This window comes from Hemitrygon akajei, unplaced genomic scaffold (assembly GCF_048418815.1).
Source record: "Hemitrygon akajei unplaced genomic scaffold, sHemAka1.3 Scf000055, whole genome shotgun sequence".
Lineage (NCBI taxonomy): Eukaryota > Metazoa > Chordata > Chondrichthyes > Myliobatiformes > Dasyatidae > Hemitrygon > Hemitrygon akajei.
The window spans coordinates 4,958,775-4,966,452 of NW_027331941.1; positions in this window are offsets into that span (position 1 = coordinate 4,958,775).

Here is a 7,678-nt window from a genome sequence, read left to right on the forward strand (position 1 = left end):
TCCAAGTTTTTCTTAGCAACACGCACAACACGCTGGAGGAACTCAGAAGGTCGGGCAGCATCCGTGGAAACGAGCAGTCAACGTTTCTGGCCGAGACCATTCGTCCATTTAAGTTTTAAACATTTAAGTTTTTCTTAAATGTCAAAAGTGAGCCCGCATTTACCACTTCATCTGGCAGCTCATTCCACACTCCCACCACTCTCTGTGTGAAGAAGCCCCCTCCCCAATGTTCCCTTTAAACTTTTCCCCCTTCACCCTTAACCCATGTCCTCTGGTTTTTTTCTCCCCTGGTCTCAGTGGAAAAAGCTTGCTTGCATTCAGTCTATCTATACCCATCATAATTTTATACACCTCTGTCAAATCTCCCCTCATTCTTCTACGCTCCAGGGAATAAAGTCCTAACCTATTCAACCTTTCCCTGTAACTCAGTTTCTCAAGTCCCAGTAACATCCTTGTAAACCTTCTCTGCACTCTTTCAACCTTATTAATATCCTTCCTGTAATTCGGTGACCGAAACTGCACGCAATACTCCAAATTCGGCCTCACCAATGCCTTATACAACCTCACCATAACATTCCAACTCTTATACTCAGTAGTTTGATTTATAAAGCCCATGTGCCAAAAGCTCTCTTTACTACCCTATCTACCTGTGACGCCACTTTTAGGGAATTTTGTATCTGTATTCCCAGATCCCTCTGTTCTACTGCCTCCTCAGTCCCCTACCATTTACCTTGTATGTTCTACCTTGTTTTTCTCCTTCCGAAGTGCAATACCTCACACTTCTGTGTATTAAACTCCATCTGCCATTTTTCAGCCTATTTTTCCAGCTGGTCCAGATCCCTCTGCAAGCTTTGAAAACCTTCCTCACTGTCCACTGCACCTCCAGTCTTTGTATCATCAGCAAATTTGCTGATCCAATTTACCACATTATCATCCAGATCACTGATATAGATGACAAAAAAAAAACAATGGACCCAGCACAGATCCCTGTGGCACACCACTAGTCACAGGATACCAAACGAATTCTAAATAATATTTATGAAAGTGAAGTTTGAGAAGAGAGCTAAGTTTGTTAAACAAAATTTCTATGAGAATGGTCCCAAAATCTAAGAAATTACTTGCATGGCGAATACGTGAACAACAGGCTGAGAGATCTATACATAGGGTGAAAGATCTCCAGACTAATAAGATGCTTCATAGATTGGAAGACATTCAAAAATCTTTGGAAACGTGCTGCTCTAATTCGTTAACGTCCTTAGATTTACATCGGTAGGAAAGGAGCAAAATAAACGAATAACTCAGGAGATAACAGAAGGAGAAATAGGTACGGCGTTAAAACAAATACAACCTCAGGCGCTGATGGCTATCTGGCGGAGTGGTACAAAACTTTCAGAGAGATAATGATACCAATACTTAAGAAATGTTTTAATTACGTTCTCGGAGGAGGGGAGACTCCGTTGTCCTGGAAGCAAGCAAGAATTTCAGTAACTCCTAAAAGTGGCAAGGATCGGGCTGAATGCAGTTCCTGTCGGCCCATATCTGTTCTAAACATAGATTTTAGATTATTTGCATCAATATTAGTAAAACGAATGGAAAATACAATCCCTGATCTAATTGACACAGGTCAAACAGGTTTTGTAAAAAGTAGGAAAGATCCAGGGCAATGTGAGAAGGGCCCTTCATCTGGTTGACCACATGAGCAATAATAACCCGGAATCTGGAGTTATCAGCCTTGATGCCGAAAAGGCCTTGGACTCGGTGAGAGGGAAATATCCCTTCTCGGTACTTGAACGGTTTGGCTTTCATTATCAGGCAGTTGGATGTCTGAAATCTTAATTTCCTTCCCTTCCAGCCAGACTTGAAATAAATGGGAATTTATCTGAAACAATAGTTCTTGAAAGGGGATGTCGAAACGGGTGCCCCCTAAGCCCCACGCTTTCTGCTCTATATTATCGAACCAATCAGAGGTGACAAGACTATAACGGGAGTACTTATCAGAGATACAGAACATAAGATTTGTCGGTACGCAGATGACATTCTGGTGACTCTCACCAATCCCAATGTAGGGTTGCCTAAATTATTATCCCTGATGGAAGAGCTCGGTTCCTACCCTGGCTTTAAATTAAATTTACATAAAACCCAAGCTTTAATTTTTAATTACGGACCACAAGAAAACTTTTACAGAACGAGTAAATTCAAACGGAAAGGTAATATTATTAAATTTCCTCGGAGTGCAAATACCCGAAGACTTGTCGACCATCTACGAACATAATTACATTCCCATAACAGCTGATATTAAGGCAAACTTAAATAGGTGGTCATTGCTGCCAATGAATATGTATAATCGAATAGGAGCCATAAAGATGAATGCATTCCCTAGATTGCTCTTTCTTTTTCAATCATTGCCTGTTGAAGTACCTTTAAAGCAATTTAAAGAATGGAAAAGAATGATTTCGACATTTGCTTTGGGGAAAACTGAAACCAAGAATTAGATTTCAGACATCGCAGCTGCCTAAGGATAAAGGTGGATTTGCCGTGCCTTGGCTCTGAAGACTTTTATAGAGTAGCAGAGCTGCGCAGTCTGAGGCAAAGTGGAAGGATTTAGAGCAAAGTCTAATAAATGTCCCTCTCCAACCTTTACTGGGGGTTAAAACACTCCCCAAGGAAGCCTTTAAATAAACTGACTAGGCGGACACCAGTCCCTCTAAACATCTGGTATAAAGAATTTAAAGATCCAAAATTTGAAAGAAACGTCAGAATACTACGCTGGGTGGCACAGAATTCCTTCCAGCAGAACTGGATGGTTGATTTACACACTGGACAATGAAAGGGATAACCTCATACTGTACAATACCCTCCATTTCATTTCAACGACTGACAGAAACGTATCACTTAAAGAACAGGACTTCTTTAGACTTCTTCAACTGAGACAAAATTTTAATAATAATACTGAAACTGTTGGAGAGAAAGGGTTAAGTCTGATGAATATATATTCATTGATGTGCATCAAGGTAATATTAAAAAGAAACTGATAACCAGGATTTACCACGATTTTACAATCTAACAGGGGTCTCTCCGCAATGTCTGTTAAATCAAAATGGGAAGGAAGAGGTGAACATAAAACTGACAGAAGGAGATTGGTTAAGCATATGCAGAGCGCATTCGTCTGCCTCAAGCTGAGGTTGGTGGAGGGAATTCACCTGGAAAAATACCTTAAGGTTTTTCATAACGCCAAAAATGAAGAAGTGACAAAGTAACAGACCCGAACGAGGTCGATTTTGCAGAGAGTGTGATAACACGTTGGCTGATCATCTTCATATTTTCTGTGAATGCCCAATGGTTTTGTCTTAGTGGTTAGATACGGTAACAGAGATAAGGTCCATAATCAGGCCCAGAGATTAATTTTGACTTTAACGTTATTTATTTGGGCAATGTACCACATGGGCTCAAAAGGCATGGAAGATATTAGTTACAAATACTGCTAGCAGCCAGTAAGCAAGCGATGACCAGGAAATGGCGAAGCGAAGAGTCTCCTACAGTCCTGGAATGGATAGAAACAGTCCAAGAAATTTATGTCATGGAACGACTGACTTTCTCTCCGAGACATGCCACCAAAAGATTTGAAAGGTACTGGGAAAATGGGGCATTTTATTTGAGCCTGAAATGACCTCTTCACTGTACATTTATCTGGTTGGAAGAACGTTGTTTTATTTCTTCTTATGAGCGAACCTGCAGAACGGACTTTAGAGTCATGGATCTTAAGGTCCCCTGAGACTTGGTAGGACAATCATGGACATAAGAGTTTGGTTAACCTTGATACAGCGATGTAACCCATTTCACTATTCATTTGTTCTATTACAAGGTACGGATTTAACTTCACCTATGATGACTCTGCCTGTCTGTTTGTTTTTATCCTGTTTGTTCTGTTATTGGCAAAACAACAACAACAAAAAAGTAAAAAACAAAACACCGTGAACAAGATATGACAAGGTTACTTCTCTCGGTTTCAAGGTTCACGGTTTCAAGGTTCCCCCAAGGACATTTCTCTACGTTCCCAGGATTTTCTTTTTCCGATCGTTCACAAGGCTTAATGCGTTTCGGGTGTTTGCAATGTCCTCCCCATCTTGGATTACGAAGTCTCCCTCTCAGTCCCGTCCGAGGTTTCTTGATCTCAGTCTGTTGGGGTTCCCCGTCCCCTCAGGATTCCCAGGTCTCTCAGTCTGTTGAGGTTCCCCGTCCCCTCAGGATTCCCCGGTCTCACAGTCTGTTGGGGTTCCAGTCCCCTCAGGATTCCCCGGTCTCTCAGTCTGTTGAGGTTCCCCGTCCCCTCAGGATTCCCCGGTCTCTCAGCCTGTTGGGGTACCCAGTCCACTCAGGATCCCCCGGTCTCTCAGTCTGTTGGGGTTCCCTGTCCCCTCAGGATCCCCCGGTCTCACAGTCTGTTGGGGTTCCAGTCCCCTCAGGATCCCCCGGTCTCTCAGTCTGTTGGGGTTCCCAGTCCCCTCAGGATTCCCCGGTCTCTCAGCCTGTTGGGGTTCCCAGTCCACTCAGGATCCCCCGGTCTCTCAGTCTGTTGGGGTTCCCTGTCCCCTCAGGATCCCCCGGTCTCTCAGTCTGTTGGGGTTTCCAGTCCCCTCAGGATACCCCGGTCTCTCAGTCTGTTGTGGTTCCCCGTTCCCTCAGGATCCCCCGGTCTCTCAGACTGTTGGGGTTCCCAGTCCCGTCAGGATTCCCCGGTCTCTCAGTCTGTTGGGGTTCCCAGTCCCCTCAGGATCCCCCGGTCTCTCAGTCTGTTGGGGTTCCCAGTCCCCTCAGGATGCCACGGTCTCTCAGTCTGTTGGGGTTCCCAGTCCCCTCAGGATTCCCCGGTCTCTCAGTCTGTTGGGGTTCCCAGTCCCCTCAGGATCCCCCGGTCTCTCAGACTGTTGGGGTTCCCAGTCCCCTCAGGATTCCCCGGTCTCTCAGTCTGTTGGAGTTCCCAGTCCCCTCAGGATTCCCCGGTCTCTCAGCCTGTTGGGGTTCCCAGTCCCCTCAGGATCCCCCGGTCTCTCAGTCTGTTGAGGTTCCCAGTCCCCTCAGGATCCCCCGGTCTCTCAGTCTGTTGGGGTTCCCAGTCCCCTCAGGATGCCACGGTCTCTCAGTCTGTTGGGGTTCCCAGTCCCCTCAGGATTCCCCGGTCTCACAGTCTGTTGGGGTTCCCAGTCCCCTCAGGATCCCCCGGTCTCTCAGTCTGTTGGGGTTCCCAGTCCCCTCAGGATTCCCCGGTCTCACAGTCTGTTGGGGTTCCCAGTCCCCTCAGGATCCCCCGGTCTCTCAGTCTGTTGGGGTTCCCAGTCCCCTCAGGATGCCACGGTCTCTCAGTCTGTTGGGGTTCCCAGTCCACTCAGGATCCCCCGGTCTCTCAGTCTGTTGAGGTTCCCAGTCCCCTCAGGATTCCCCGGTCTCACAGTCTGTTGGGGTTCCCAGTCCCCTCAGGATCCCCCGGTCTCTCAGTCTGTTGTGGTTCCCCGTTCCCTCAGGATTCCCCGGTCTCTCAGCCTGTTGGGGTTCCCAGTCCCCTCAGGATTCCCCGGTCTCACAGTCTGTTGGGGTTCCCCGTCCCCTTAGGATTCCCCGGTCTCTCAGTCTGTTGGGGTTCCCAGTCCCCTCAGGATTCCCCGGTCTCTCAGTCTGTTGGGGTTCCCAGTCCCCTCAGGATTCCCCGGTCTCTCAGTCTGTTGGGGTTCCCAGTCCCCTCAGGATTCCCCGGTCTCTCAGTCTGTTGTGGTTCCCCGTTCCCTCAGGATTCCCCGGTCTCTCAGCCTGTTGGGGTTCCCAGTCCACTCAGGATCCCCCGGTCTCTCAGTCTGTTGAGGTTCCCAGTCCCCTCAGGATTCCCCGGTCTCACAGTCTGTTGGGGTTCCCCGTCCCCTCAGGATTCCCCGGTCTCTCAGTCTGTTGGGGTTCCCAGTCCCCTCAGGATTCCCCGGTCTCTCAGTCTGTTGGGGTTCCCAGTCCCCTCAGGATTCCCCGGTCTCTCAGTCTGTTGGGGTTCCCAGTCCCCTCAGGATTCCCCGGTCTCTCAGTCTGTTGGGGTTCCCAGTCCCCTCAGGATTCCCCGGTCTCACAGTCTGTTGGGGTTCCCAGTCCCCTCAGGATCCCCCGGTCTCTCAGTCTGTTGGGGTTCCCAGTCCCCTCAGGATTTCCCGGTCTCTCAGTCTGTTGGGGTTCCCAGTCCCCTCAGGATTCCCCGGTCTCTCAGTAGGTTGGGGTTCCCAGTCCCCTCAGGATCCCCCGGTCTCTCAGTCTGTTGGGGTTCCCAGTCCCCTCAGGATCCCACGGTCTCTCAGACTGTTGGGGTTCCCAGTCCCCTCAGGATCCCCCGATCTCTCAGTCTGTTGGAGTTCGCAGTCCCCTCAGGATCCCCCGGTCTCTCAGTCTGTTGGGGTTCCCAGTCCCCTGAGCATCCCACTGTCTCTCAGTCTTTTGGGGTTCCCAATCCCCTCAGGATTCCCCGGTCTCTCAGTCTGTTGGGGTTCCCAATCCCCTCAGGATTCCCCGGTCTCTCAGTCTGTTGGGGTTCCCAGTCCCCTCAGGATTCCCCGGTCTCTCAGTCTGTTGGGGTTCCCAGTCCCCTCAGGATTCCCCGGTCTCTCCGTCTGTTGGGGTACCCAGTCCCCTCAGGATCCCCCGGTCTCTCAGCCTGTTGGGGGTTCCCAGTCCGCTCAGTATCCCCCGGTCTCTCAGTCTGTTGGGGTTCCCGTTCCCCTCAGGATCCCCCGGTCTCTCAGACTGTTGGGGTTCCCAGTCTCTCTCTCTCTCTCAAGTTACCCTGGGCTCTTGAGTTTTCGGTTCTTTTTGGGTCATCCGGTACCAGCTATGGGGAGGTGGGGGTGGGGGTGGGGTGAGGGAGCGTTTCCTGCAGTGACCTCAGGCCTGTGCAGAAGATGAAAGAACTGTTGGGCTCTGGGGTTTTTTAGAGCACCAGAATCTGTGAATTGTTGCTCAACAATTGTTATCAGTTGTTTTCGCCTGTCTTTTGTTTTTCCGACTTGCTCTTCGCAATGCGGTTTACGTGGTGCATCTGTTTAAGTTTGTTAAGTTTATTTTGATAGGCTCAATGATTCTGTGCTGGTTTTATTTTGATAGGAAACTTCAACCTTCCGGATCTCTACCTTTAGTGTTATGCTGCTCCTAAGTGACATTCCGACAATGGACCTCTTCTTTCCCTCTTACCCAGGACCTCAATGGACCTTACACCTGGAGTCTTTACTTTTTATTCTGACAGCTTTGTACCCTGAAAATTTCGCTCACGAAGGCCCCTCACTTTCCAAGTACACATTTGCCAGGAATCAGCCGGTCGCATTCCGCACTTGCCACGTCATTGCTGATACCGTCCAAATCGGTCCCTCTCCACTTCAGACTCTCAGCCCGCGTACCGCACCTGCCTCGTTGCATACTGACTTTGAAGCCAATGGCATCGTGGTCACTGAATGCTAGGTGTTCCCCTACACGTCCGCCTGTCACCTGTCCTGTCTCATTCCTTAGTGACAGATCCAGTCCCGCACGCTCTCTCACTGGAAACTCTGAGGGAGGAACCGTTCCTGAACACACTTGAAAAACTCGATCCGGTCTGGAACTTTTACAGACAGACAGACATACTTTATTGATCCCGAGGGAAACTGGGTACAGTAGCACC